This window comes from Anguilla anguilla, chromosome 4 (assembly GCF_013347855.1).
Source record: "Anguilla anguilla isolate fAngAng1 chromosome 4, fAngAng1.pri, whole genome shotgun sequence".
Taxonomy (NCBI): domain Eukaryota; kingdom Metazoa; phylum Chordata; class Actinopteri; order Anguilliformes; family Anguillidae; genus Anguilla; species Anguilla anguilla.
This window is the reverse complement of record NC_049204.1, coordinates 23,325,818-23,340,568: the sequence shown is the minus strand read 5'-3', so window position 1 is coordinate 23,340,568 and position 14,751 is coordinate 23,325,818. Positions and strand designations below refer to the sequence as shown.

Sequence of the window (14,751 nt, the reverse complement as noted above, 5' to 3'; positions counted from 1 at the left end):
CTGCTTCTGAACTTTGCTGCAACAGACAAAGCTGGATATACATCCAGAATTAAAGAAAGGCAGGGAATTGATGCTCAAGCTACTTCTGCATACAAATCATAGTGATTTAAAAACAGAGTAATAACACATATGATGACAGCAAAGTACATACAGTTTTTATTACAGTTTAATCGCATTGCATTTAGAATTTTAAAAGAGCCTTACTTGTTATTAATTGCAAATTTGTTCAATCTTGAATAACACAAACAGCTTAAGTTTATTACTGAGTAAATATTTTATAAATGTATGTTGTTATTTTTGGAATATGTCAAGCATATGCCCTATTTATGAGCTGATTGGGTTTCATGTGCTGATTGGGTACTTCCCTTAGCCCTTTACAATATTAAGTTTCATGTAATCCAAAGAAATAATTTGTAGGATTCATGGGCTTCCAACAATATCTGAAGATTGACTGGCTGTAGTGGTAATATCGTTACTTATACCCACACATTTTGTATATTGTGCATATATTTCTTATACCCTTTTTCTTATTCTTACAAAATCACACAATTCACAAAATCTGACACTGAACAGAAATGAAGCAGTTTGCATGTTATGTGAACCTGCTGCTGCAATTTTGTTGTGTCTTGTCATTCCTGTTGAAACCGGTTACAAATGAGGATATTCACCCGAAATCTCACACCGGGCACACTGAGGTACACCTTTGTGTCCTCTGAGTGACTGGCACTAGCAGTACCTGTGACTGCACTGATAAACACTGGTTATTTTCCGCCCTGAGCGAAACCAGAAGAATCAAAACATGACATAATTTATGAGCCTTAAAATCTGTCCTAAAAGGGAAATATGACTAAGCTGTGCTATCCATGGGGCTTCGGGAAAAGTTAAATATATCAGCCAGCTTAGATCTCTCATTTATGAAAAGTTGTCACAGATGAGCGGGCTTCTATTTTGCCATATTGGACATCCAAATATCATTACAACAGCCTCTTTGCTTGTAACCTTGCCTGGGATCTGACTGACTGGCAAAATGCAAACAAATTCACTCAGAAAGGAATAATTTGGTACAGATGAATAAGAGTAATTGAATCAACACAAAGCCTGTCTCCATTTTTACCCATGTAATGGCCTGCTGGACAGAACAGGACTATATAGTCATTCACTACAGTAGAATGATACCAGTGAGGGAAATGTGTTTTTGCAAATGTTTATTAAGCTGTAAACTTAAATTAAAATCTGAATTTAAGTGTAAAGCTTAATAACACTCATGAATGTATGTTTTTCAAAAATGTGGAAAATACAGTATGGAAGAGCAAAGTACAATAATGATATTGTAAACATCAGCTTTGCAGTTTATTACTGATTTATTAGAAATGTATTTGTAATAGAAAATCTGCCTGAAATATTGAATGAATTGTGGTGTCAACAAATGAAACCAGTGGATACTCCATACTCATATCGAATATGTATTTTCTTCTACAAACCTGCCAAATTTAGTGAGCTTCTCAGACAACTTTTGGTTTTTACAGCCATTACACCATAGGTGCTTGGCTCCCTTGATAAAAAGAAATAATGATACCACTAACAATTTGCACCTTTTATTAAGCTCTCAGGCATATATAAATCCAATCCCAAAGTCCTACACTTTAATTAATCTCGTGATTTGTGATGTAATACCAGGATACCAATTGCCCACACTTTCCTCTGTGTAATTGTGAATTGCTGCTCCTGGGTTAGATGATAGTTGTGACTGTGGCCAGGCAGCATGCCAGCCTGAGGCAGGCCCCAGTCCCCTCACACCTCCACAAAAACACGCCGACGTCAAGCATCTCTAACGGAGCCTTGTGTTCTGTCCTTCCTCCCCAGCATTGCACTGAACATTCCAACATCAAGCATCTCTAACGGAGCCTCGTGTTCAGTCCTTCCTCCCCAGCATTGCGCTGAACATTCCAACATCAAGCATCTCTAACGGAGCCTTGTGTTCTGTCCTTCCTCCCCAGCATTGCGCTGAACATTCCAACATCAAGCATCTCTAACGGAGCCTCGTGTTCAGTCCTTCCTCCCCAGAATTGCGCTGAACATTCCAACATCAAGCATTTCTAACGGAGCCTCGTGTTCAGTCCTTCCTCCCCAGAATTGCGCTGTTCCACATCACACTGAACTCTGTGTCTCACCTACACACTGTGTTATGGGTCAAAGGTCACGAGAGTCCCTCCGTGATGTTCAGCAAGGGAATTTTTTCACGAGAGGAGGCCATTTCTTGTTAATTTGTTTGCTGTATTAAATAGCTTAGTGTGTCAGATACCCATCATAACCCCTCGTTGTGATGGAGCTAAGGGTGGCACATTTACAGCAGAAACAAGAAGCAAACATAAAGTGCTTAGATTCTGCAACATTCTGAGAGCTTCTCTCAAGAGATCTTGTTTAAAATCGAGAGAACGTGTTTAAAAATACACCCTGAAAAATAGGTTGACACTTGTCTCTCAGGTAAGAGGGACGGCAATAAAAGCCACCATCAAAATCCTTTGAGGGACGTTCTGCTGTAAATCCCATGTTAAAAATATTAAATGCTCTACTTCTTAGAAAATAGGGGAAAAAAGTCCTTTTGTTCTGAGACCTGCTCATGGATCACAGGCACAGATTTTTTTAATGACATGCAATCCAGCAAGAGTTCCTTGCAGTTCCATTCAGCTATAGTGCCTGAGGGGCTGTATTGCCCTTAACCAAAATAGCCACAACAGTCAGCTTCACAGAGCTGCAAAAACAGGGTGCAATATATATATATATATATATATATATATATATATATATATATATATATATATATCAACCAGGTAAGACATGTTAAATTAAAAGGGAATTTACTCGGCAGTGAGTAATCCATTCCATGCAGTAGTTTTCCACATGGCTACCCGCTCGCATGGCAACAAGGCAGCATCCGGCTGCTTTCTCAGTGAACCCACACGCAGCCTTTCGTGTCAGCGTGAGCAGGTCTGCCATCTGTACCAACTTCCCCAAGCCCGAGGCGGCTAGCCACCAGCGCGTTCAGTGAAATGAGACAGGAAAGGCCACTATGATTGTCTCTGATTTGATTTGTCTCAGAATGCAATTGCAGTAGAATAGGCGTCCTTTAGTATCTAAGACAACTGTACAATGCTCAAAGTAAATGTGTTTTCAATACCAGCTAACATGGCACCTTCAAATTGCAAGCTCCCTACAGCCTTCTTTCCCCCTCCTGAAACAGAATCAGTAGATGAGGGAAGCCTTTTCAGCTGGAAACCCTCCCCCCCCCCTTCCCCCCCCCCCCCCCCAGAGTGACGAGCAGAGGGTGGTCATCCATCCCCCTTTTCTGCCCATTTGATCCCGAATGCTGTGCTGCATCTAGCTGCTACGAGCTGGAGCCTCTCAACGAAATTGAAAAGCCACGGTGCAGAACAGTTTAAATGAAGCACTGCAGCACTTTTCTATCACCCTCTCTCGCTTTCTCTCTCTCTCTCTCTCTTCCCACCCCCCTCTCAACACAGACTTCCAGCTCACAGAATCTCTGTACACCTACAGTATACCACCACTGGTATACCTACGCTAACTGAATCACATAGAAACTTTAACTGATACAACTTACAGTCACTGCAGATCTGACCAACCTCCATCACTGGAGAAAATAGTAGTATTCCTTGAGCTGCTGCAAGGAAAGGCTGTCTGCAGCCAAGAAATGAGAGAGAGAGAAAGAGAGAGAGGGAGAGAGAGAGAGGGGGGGAGTACGTAGAGAGAGAGAGTAGACTCTTACAGGCATGCAGCAGCACCTCAGAGTCAGCCGAAGAAAAACACATTGCATTTTCATTCACCTTTGTCCGTTTAAACCCCTCGGATCCTCCTCCCCATGATGTCTCCCAGAGAGATGGCAGTCTTTGTTAAGCTGAGATCGTTCAGCATCCCACACCCCCCTCCCCCCAGCCCCACCACAACCACAGCTGATCAGAGACTCCTTGAATCCTTTAGCTTTCCTTGAATGGAGCCTGTGTGTGCCCAGTCTGGGCTCGAGCTGCTGCCTGCAGCAGACTGCACTAACAGGAGAGAGCGAGGGAGAGCAAGCAGGAGGGAGGGCGGGAAATGAAGAGGGAGGGAGGGAGAAGGAAGGAGAGAGAGAGAGAGAGAGCCCCGCAAGGCAGAGAAACAGGCTGCCACTGCAGAGAGAGCTGCAAGCTGTAGCTGTACCAGTTTGTCACACTGCAGAGAAGCTGCCAGATTCTAGGGACAGCCCAGGGAACACCAGACTATAGTGGAGACCAGCAGCCAAAACCCAGCTTTAAAAAAAAGGCAGCAGATGAGGAACAAAGCGAACGCCGGAAGAGAAAGACACCATTTTATTAAATCCCACTCCAAATCCATTCCGTTTATCAATTGCTCAGCAACAATACATGCAGGCTACATGCAACACTGTGCCTGAGATAGCACCACAACAAATTAGTTTAGTAGTACACAGCCATTTTTCGTACGTGTCAGTCGACAGGTGCCACCACCTGTTTCAACATTGAAATCATTATTTATTACAGCACAGTTTGTCTTCTTGATTAATTTCATGACTTTGTAACCTATTGCAGATGCTGGAGAAATTGGCAGCCAGTAAGTGTTCAGCATGTATTTGTTGCTATTAATCTATTTATAAACGTGAATTCATCCTGCAAAATGTATTTATATCAGATATGCCTTTTTTGTTCTTTTTAAAAAAATGTTATACCAGTAACATCTCCTTCAGAAATATTGTTTCATAGCATTAGCATTCCTAAAATTCTAACAGTGCATCGTTGTAAACACAGAAAAAGAAGCATTAGCATGTAGCAAGAAGCATGTTCTCGACAAACAAACATCAACTATTTAAAGACAGGCCATTCTGCATTCTTAGACTCATATTTAAAGGAAAATACACACAAGCTTGAGTGTACAACTGTCAACACTGTTAGTGGTTTCTAACTGTAAAGATGCTTTCCTAGCAGGTGAGCTTGCACATGCATCACAAGTACCATTTTAGCAAATTAATGAGGCAATTCATTTACTTAATAGGAAATTCATATATTAAAATGCATTTTAAGAACAAAGAATCAGGTCAAGCATGTCAGAGAAAGACTGGATCACATGTCTGATGGAAACACAATCTTTATGCAGCTATTGCATATTCTATGTATAATTGCTCCTGCTCAACAAACTTGTTAGAAGTAAGAAATTATTTCTGCTTACTTTTCGTGACATGCTGAGCTGGTTTTTTAAATGTATGTGGTTACAATTTTAGAAACTATGGACGTGAAACTATTTTTCCTGAAAGTGATTTGCATTTGTGACAGCTCCTATGAAGCGAAGGAAAAATAAATCTCTCTTAAAGCAGGAATAAAAGTTCATAAGGATGGCGATGACTGTGTCTGCATTTCAACTCACCACAAGGCCATGCTTCTTGTAAATCCAACAGCCAAAGGTCAGTTATGAAATATTCGGCATTCCAAAGGCTCATTTCTGTCTCATGAATTCCCCTGTCTCTGTCTCATGACTCCCCTACATATTCAATATTCATAAGCTTGTGTTACCCTTTTGTTTTATAATGGCATCTTCAGCAGTCACTCAAATTACAACATTAATGTATTTTAACCACAAGAACATGACTATAAGCAATGTGAACACAAAATTGCACAGTAATTCCTGACTTAAATACTCAAATATAGCACTGTCAAATATATGACTTGCAGTTCATTCTGCAACATTCTTTAATATACCATTAAATTATTGAGACTATCCTAGTATCCTCTGCTTTCAATTAAAAATGCATAGTATGGGACTGTATGGTTGCAATACAAAGTATGCCAAAGTCATGAATCCTGAAGTTAATATAGGCTGTACAAAGTTTACTGGGGGATACAGTACATCATCAGTATGAAGAAGACTAAGAAGACTCCCGGTCAGTTTACAGATACTAAGGCAATCATTATATATATATATATATATATATATAAACCCAATATGGACAAACAAATTTTTCACTATAATATTATCTTCAGAAAAGGTTATTGTCACTGTTATATACAGATGCACCCAGTAAATCGATTTTATTATGTTATAAAAGCCTACTAAATTCTTTAAATAATAACAACTCACAACAACAAAACCCATAGTAAAAACAAGGCCTCACTTTCCAGATTACGGAATCATCTCAGTGTGTCAGGTAGAGCTGTGGACAGTACATCCCCCACCCTCACAATAAATGAACATACTCTTAATTCAGTCAAGGTATACACGTTACTGTGTGTTTTAAGAATGCTCTACAAATACCCGACCCCACAAGGTCAAATCAAGAAAAGCAGAGTGTTTGGTGTGTACTGTGATGCTTCCTTGTGTGTTGAGGGATAAGAAGCCTTATCCGATGGGCTTTTATGTCACTAACCTAAGACAGACTTAAAAAAAAAAAATCAACATTTCAGCCCCAGAATAAAAGATCCATGCTGCTTAGTGTTGACCTCTCTCTTAGTCTGTCTGAATGTATCAGCCTGAGGACTCTCCCTATCACCTCCCCTATCTTATTCTTTCTTTCCCCCTCAGCCATATTCAGTCTATACAAATCCAATTTAGAAAATCCATTTTGACGTTGAATTTGCACCTACTCAGATCTCTATTCCTCTCACCCCCTCCCCATAATGAAATATCCAGAGCAAACCTGAAGGGGTTATGATTGAATCTGTGACTCACGGTTTCCTTCCTTTTTTTTTGTCTTTAGAATTCCGTCCCATCTGAAAACCACCATCTCTTACATTAATCCATTATTTCTGGCAAGGTTCTCTCAGAATAACGTACTGCCATGACAAAGCAAGAGTGGTAATGTCTCTTAGAAAGTTGAGTCAGGGCTTAGTGTATATCCTAAGAGTTTTGTAGATTGAAAAAAGAATTCAACATGATTAGTTAGATGAAAAGAATAAGGATTGCCGGGAAGTACTATTAATTAAAAAAATCTAATGCTGCTCAAGTGATCAATATATAAAAGTATTATTTTATACAAAGAACATACATCAATATAAAATGAAGCAATTGATTGTTTTCAATTAAATAAATATTGACTTGTAAAAGGGTCAATTCAAGAGAACAAATAACAGTAAAGACCGGGAGTTGATATAGGCTACATTATTTACATTAAATAATTAACATTACGTTGATATAGGCTACATTACATTATTTCACTAAAATACAATCTGGACATAGCATTATGCCTGTAATTCGAAAATTCTATGAAAACGGTACCAACACAGGCAATATGTATGAAACTACATAACTGGAAAATGTTCAACTCACTGTCAACTATGGTCATAGTGGACTCTGAATGGAAACGAGACCAGGTCAAAACCTAGTATATGGCTGGACCTAACACACTTCATCCGGCTGACCAATGGAGTAACTTGATAACTCGGCCGACCAATGGTGTAACTTCATCACTCAGTCACAGACATTCACGTTTATAGGGCTGACCCCGCTGTTGCGGCCCAGCCAAAAATAAAGGTAAATTCAATGCACAGAATGAGTTCTGTCCTGAAAATAAAATGGACTGTTGTAGATGTGGTAGGCTCAACTGATAGCTGACACAAAGTGCAATCAAACGACAACTATGATGTTTCATTATCATGTCACAGAGCATGCAGCCCTTCAGAAATGGCAGCCATCAAAGCCCAAGACAAATTAGGATTCAGCACCCAACAGAACTAACCAAATCCTAGGCTACAAGCAAGGAAGAAGCCTGAGAATATGAATCAAAATCTCAAGCAAAAGATAGATGTTAGATCTCTCTCATGCTCACACAAACACATACTCAGGCCTTGTGGACAGATTCACTTATATCAGAGTGACGGCAAAGGCAAATTGTGGAGGCCAAAAGGAACTGCCAAAGATCCGAAGCACCCCCCTCATCTATGAAACAAGGCCACAGGTACTGGCTCACTTGTCTCGTTGATGATGTAACTGCTGATATTAAATTATGAAGTGTACAGAAGCATCTTATCTGCTCAAGTTTATGCAAATGCCTCCAAACCCATTGGATAATAATCCCAAACATACTGTCAAAGCAACAAAGGAGTTTCAAAGCCAAAAATGGGAAATTCTTGACTGGCCAAGTCATTCACCTAATCTGAATCAAACTGAACATGCATTTCTTATGCTTAAGGCAACTAGCCCCTAAAACAAGCAGGGGCTGAAGATGGCTGCAGTACAGGCCTGGTTGAGTACCACCACAGAAGATGCTCAGCACCTAGTGATGTCTATGGGTTACAGACTTCAAGGAGTCATTGCATGCAAAGGATATGTGACAAAATATAAAACAAGACTAATTTCATTTACTTAACATTAATATTTCCCACACTTCATCCTGCCCTAAAATGGGGGGACTATATATAAAATCTGCTCTCATTTCTACACAGTGAAACCAAAATGTATAAAACCCTTAAATAAAATGTAACCACATGTGAATAGTTTGATTACAAATCTCAGAACCAATTCAAAAAAAAAATCTTTGCTCCAAATATTATGGAGCTCACTGTTGATGTAAATTCATAGAAGTGATGTTGTCAAATAAATTGTTAAAACATTTTCCTGTGGGATATATATATATATATATATATACATGACCATATATATATATATATTCCTGTGGGATATATATATAGAAACATGACCATATATATATATATATATGGTCATGTTTCAACAATGTTGATATGTATGACAGCTTTGCACAATCTGACTACAATGATGTACAAATGTTCAATAAGGTTTTGCGCTTACTGGGTACTGTGTGTTTTTCAGCAAGTGCAAAACACCCTCACTCTCTACTTATATTTCACTCCTTACTATAGTAAACAACCGGCATTTCAAGTTCCCTGCCCTTTTCTGCATTGATCTAATGTTCCCTGCTAGAAGAACATTCAGTCGCTTACTGATTGCCTTAACAGACTGAAAACAAGGAACTTTGTCAATACGAACACTGGTCAAGAGTAAACCTACAGCCTTTCTCAGATGAGGTGCATGTAATCCAAATTTCCTTTCAAATAAAACTCCATATAAATCCAAAATGCTGAATGCACAGACAGAAATCGCTGTGATGCTCATACCTCCCTCCCTCAAAACGTATGCATGACAAATGTATATGTTTTATATAAATCCGACTACAGAACATACAAAATATACTGTATATTGAACTGATCATGGCTGAAGGTTTTTCAATAAGTTCCCCTTACTGACTTCAAAATAAACTTTGCAGCATCCTTTCAGCCAAAGCTTAGAATTTATTGACTCAACTACATTAAACTAAGAAACACATGTTCAGGTGCAGAACTGCCATGTGCAAATGTCAATGGAAAAAAAGAGCAGTCACTCACATACAGAACTTAATTTTTTGAACTTATTTATATGATGTATTTTACACATATAGCTTATTTACATGGCAATTTCTTTTAGAATTAATGCATGCTGATGAGAATGAATAACTAATAAAATAAAAAATGGCCCTTGTTACCAGTAGAAAAGAAGCGTTCCACCACAACGTCAATACAAGAACTGACCTGCCAAGTTGACTCTGCAGCTGAGGCACTGTTCCAGAATACCCCATGAAAGCCTCAAGCTCCTAAGTTCTATATTTCAAACACTTTGTTTTGGGAAAACGATGACTCCGTATGTGCCACCATGAAAATTAGGGCGCCAAGCGTGTCACACATGCCTTGCAGAAATGTTTTATCACAACAACAAGACGCACTTTAAATACAGAGTGCTAAAGCCAGTCGTGAATGGACAGACTGCCCTGGCATGCGCACAAAGCAAAAGAGGTATTAACTGTTACCGTGACTCCACCAGTCACTTTTTTCATTCAGGGAGTTCATTAAGCTAAATGATGAAAACGTATTCTTGCCTTTTCCCAATTTCAAAAACAGGAAATAATATTCTGTTTTGTTGTAAAGTGCATCACTTGTGAACACAACAAGTAGAGGTCTGACTTCATGGTGTGTCATTTTCTGTCACAGATGTAAACCCCCATGAACTGATGTAAATCCCCATTTTAGTTACCCAAACATTATACCCTAGACTGAAACTCCTGTAGTGGGCAGTAAGTGAATTTTGTTGCTTTCAGGATAAATAAAACCTCAATTAAAATCTCAATTGTATAAGCATACAGTAATATCATATTAGTACTGACCAATGAGAAAAATATGGTATTTCTACATTTTTATTTCCATTGCATAGGGTTTTGATCAGCCTCATTTGTAACAAAATTAATTTGTTTGTTATATCACTGGAACTGCCTAGCAGATACTCTTTCTGTTTCCAGTTGAGGTGTTTACGTCTGCGCTTTAAGGTGAAATTCTCAAAATGTGAGGTCCTGTAACAAAAGGTTCACCAAACTGTATCTGCTTTACAAAACCCTGAAGCAAAATAAACACAGTGCTGCAATGCTGCATGGGGCATGACGTCTTATGGTCTCACCATTTTATAACATGTTCTGTGAATAGTGCTATAAATCCATTTCATTTGATATATATATTTTTTTTATGGTTCAAAATATCAATCTGGATCTTTCACAAAGTATCAGAAAATAGCTATATGTAATTATACTGGGCAAATTAGAAACAGTGATTTGGGATTTATTAATGACAGACGTAAAATCAAAGTAAACAAATTTAATTCAGGGCTGAGATGGAATCTCAAAGTTGGGCATGCAGCACAAGACAAAGCATGTGGGGGTAAATTTACAAGCTTTAGCCAAGGATTCTGAGAGAGTGCTTGCCAGTTGTCAGTGGAAATATCTCTCCTTTTGAAAACATTTTTTGATAGTAATCCAACGCCAGAATAATAAATATTCAAGCGCCAGAATCACTCACACTAGCATGCTCAGGGAGGTCAATGGCAGTCCCTTAGAAGTGCAAAGAGTTAAAGCCAGAGGAGAGGGGAGTTCCAAAACTATGGTGAGACAGGGATGACCCAGCCAAATGATGAATTACTGCAGAAACAAACTAGGGGAAACTCCCAGCTGTGTTCTTGCATCTAAGGGGAAAATAAAACTGAAAAGAGGAGTTTCCACCCTACTTCTACAACTGTGACCTTGCTCAATATTATGTAATAAATTTGCTCTCCTTCATTTATCTACCTGAGTTTTTTTTCCCTGATAGCTCAAATAATTAATTTCCTACACACAGTACATTTCTGTTACAAGTGCTACCCTGTTTCATAAACTGGGATTTCATAAATAGGCAAAGTTGCAAATATTTAGTAGACTGTTTCGATTTAAATTGCACAATTGTCATATATGGAATTACTGTGTGAAGCCTCTGAACGTGGAATCTCTATAATAATTTGCATATACCAACAGTAGTAACCGTATTCAGTACAGTGGGATGCAAGGTTTAATTTCAGTGAAAGGCATAGAGTTTCATAATTTAGTTGTCTACTCATATTTATGAAGTATTTATGATCTCATCGTGTGATTTCTGAAGACGAGTTACACTTATTTGAATAACTCTCTGGCCATAAATCCCAGCCATGGCAGATAAAGGTTTATGTCATATCCTCATATTAAAAGATATGTTGCATTGAGACTTCATTCATTTCAAGTGCTTTTTGTGAGACATCTTCCAGGAAGTGAACTGCATGCCCTTCTCATGTTTATCACCTCATGTTCTGCTAATGAAAGGCAAGCTACAGGAAAAGAGGGGATTTTAAGCCCAACAATCACCCCACCCCCCCTTATATCTACAGTGCATTTGCTGTTGGGAGGCAGATGTAGAGGATGCCCCCACCCCCTGTAGGATTTTCTATCAATACTAATAAAGTTACTGCCTAGGTTGATTATGTCCTACAAGAAAAAAGTCCCGCGAATTACGCTGGCAGCCCCCAGCTACGGTTTTCTTCTGCGATGATTTTTTAAAATGAAATTAAGCGCGGTGCCTGAATTTCCTCGGGGGCCTCCAGTGTAAATTGACTCCATTTAAATGGGTTTTTTTTTTTTTTTTTTTGCTTTAAAAAGAAAAGAGGGGGCTGAGAAGGAGAAGGGCAGCAGCAGCGAGACTCCTCATGACGAAGAACGAAAAACAACGAGGGAGAAACAGGGCGCTCGCTTAATTCGTCCGCTCGTGTCTCGACGGCGCTGCACCTCGCTACGCGTCCCCTCGCCAGCGAGGTTCCCGTCAGTGACTGCACATCCTTCGACCTCCGCACACACAGTGGACCGCACCACCGTGTAGGACACGCTGAACGTTCACATCCCGGATTTGAGAACAATTTAGAGGAAAATGTTATTGAGGACTCCGGGTCAGCACAACTACACCTGCTCTCCTACCGGCATCCCTTTTAGCTGCCAGTAAAAGCAGGTGTGTCGTGCAGGTGGTGCTTATATCACTGTGTAAACAGTATAAGGAGAGACACTGGTCGTGTGGCTCGTGCCAAAAAAAATGGTGGGATTTGTTTGCCGAATGAGAACATTAGACAAGCAACTGACATGTGGTTTCCAGCACTACTGCAACACTGGATCAGTGATTCTCCTTTTGGTACAGATTTTAAAAGTTTTCTGTGTAATTAGAAGGATGCATACATCTTTAACTATGGTAATATCACTGCTTACTTCCCTCATGTTGTAAAAGGTCACTGTTTTTTTTTTTGGCGATAATGTAACTTAGATAACAATATTTTCAGAGGCAAAATATGCCATTATCTTAAATATTACAATCATACTCATATTGTGGAAAGCAGTTTTGACCTTCAAAAACAATGTGTTTTTCCCCAATAGCAAATCCCTCATGTAAATAGTGTCATAGTATGTCATGCGAGCATGCAATGTCAGTGCCAATGGAAGCTCCTCATGGAGGCAAGCGTAGAGATGCCCCATCTCACACATTTTGATGTGCCCAAACACAACTGCACTCATCACTCCTACCACGGTGCTCCCTGCAATTATTGTTTCTCACCAGGTTACAGAGGGATTGCATAAATCTTATCCATTATCATGCAATTAACACCAAGAGAGGGTCCTCAGTAAAAAGCAGGTCAAAATATTTGTGACCATTTTAAGTGTATTTATTTATTTATTCATTTATTTTTATTTTATTTTTATTTTTCATGGATGCAGAAATAAAGACTGTAGCAAGATATATTCGGGAATTCTGTTTGTTTATTCCAGGTTTTTGCCAGAGGAAATGTTGAACCTAAGAACATCACCTATCATGTGGGGCAAGGTCAAAACTAAGTCAGGTGAATGATAAACCTCAAATACTCATGCTGTAAGTATGGTTTAGATGAATCCAAGTGCAGTGAAGGGTGTTTTTCAGGACTAAAATGTAATTTGAAAAGCATACTGTATGAATATTAAACACACCATGAATTATTCCTATTGTGCAACCAACGGCTAATTTTTCACATGAACTAGACAGCTTAAAAAATGAAATGATGATAGTTGGAGTTTCTGACCTGCAGTAATACAACAGGAAGTCTAACAGCACTGCCGACCTATCAAAATTTTTGCCAAAATAGAACATTGAAGTAATGTGAGAACATTACATTATTCAGTACATTACTCATTTTAACAGAGCAAAAAGTACATTAATGAAGAAGAGATTCCTATAGCGATTACTATATTTTGCCATTTAATTACACTAATATGATTTGATTGTAAGTGTGACTGGAGCTTGCATAAAAGCACTATGTAAATTATTTTGGGTAAAAATATTTTGTAAACTCTTTTCTATTAGTTAAATAAAACTGTGTTGCGTGAATTCAAGTTCTGAAGCACTGGTGATAAGTTAAAATCAATCACAAATTCAAGGTGGTAGTCAAAATCATTTACTGTAACCAGTCTTTTCAATCTCTTTCATTTGACTAATTTAAGAAGATGTACATTTATATATGTTTCAATGTATGGCTTTAATTTTATCACTTCGATTAAACTGACGTCAATTCGAATATAGTTCTGTGACTTCTGTCTCGGTGAGAAAGGTCATATGGCTTTATAGAGCTCTCAAGGGTAAAGATAAGCTAGACTTCAGTGGAACAATTCATTGATTCAACTCAGTAATTAAGAGTTCAGGCAGAATGTGAATAACAGACACCTTCCAGGCCTTCAGTACTGGAGCTCCGCGACACCGCATTGTACTAAGTGAAGCAGTGCCTGGACGGTTCAGGAGAGGAGAGCATCTGTGTAACACGGCAAAAGTGCTATGAGCAGCAGAATAAATGTGCTTTGATCCCCCCTCTCTCTCTCTCTCTCTCTCTCTCTCACTCTGGCGTGTCACACTGAGGTGCAGAGCGGAGGGCACGTCTCTGCCTGTCATCCGCCTCACAATTAAATTAAACTGCGGTCAGCAGGTAAAGAGCTGGTATGTGGCCACACTGGGACCTCTGCCATCCATTACAGGGTTACGTAACGAAAGCCCAGAAGGCATCAGATGGGCTCTTTCCAGCCCTCCATCCAAGGTTTGCCCAGCCTCGGTGGAAACGAGCGGAGAGCTTCAAAGCCAGACCTACGCAGGAAAAGTCAACTATTTACAGGGCTTAAATAAGCAAATGCAACTAATCTTTGCCATTTTTTTCCCCAAACGTTCCCCTCTTGTTGCTTGGCATAGCATTCAGATTATTCTAGTGCACCCAATGACACTGCCGAGCACGTGGACTCTCTTCTGAAACAACCAAACGAAGGGAGAAGTGAAGGAAAATAAGTGAGGCCAATTACAATCGGCGAATTACACTCGGCTGACC

The 14,751-nt window shown here is 39.3% G+C and overlaps 1 protein-coding gene across 5 annotated transcripts in view; it reads right to left on the bottom strand.

Moving 5' to 3' along the window:
* The window catches only part of kcnn1b (potassium intermediate/small conductance calcium-activated channel, subfamily N, member 1b), a 69,772-nt gene that overhangs the window by 40,291 nt on the left and 14,730 nt on the right, over positions 1–14,751 (bottom strand). The window contains exon 1 of one of the 5 annotated variants that reach the window (XM_035415538.1): positions 3,843–4,302. The exons of the other annotated variants lie outside the window; for them this stretch is intronic. The gene's annotated coding sequence lies outside the window, so the exon portion shown is untranslated. Of the gene's footprint in view, positions 1–3,842; positions 4,303–14,751 lie in introns of those variants that run through there. 5 annotated transcript variants of the gene reach the window in all.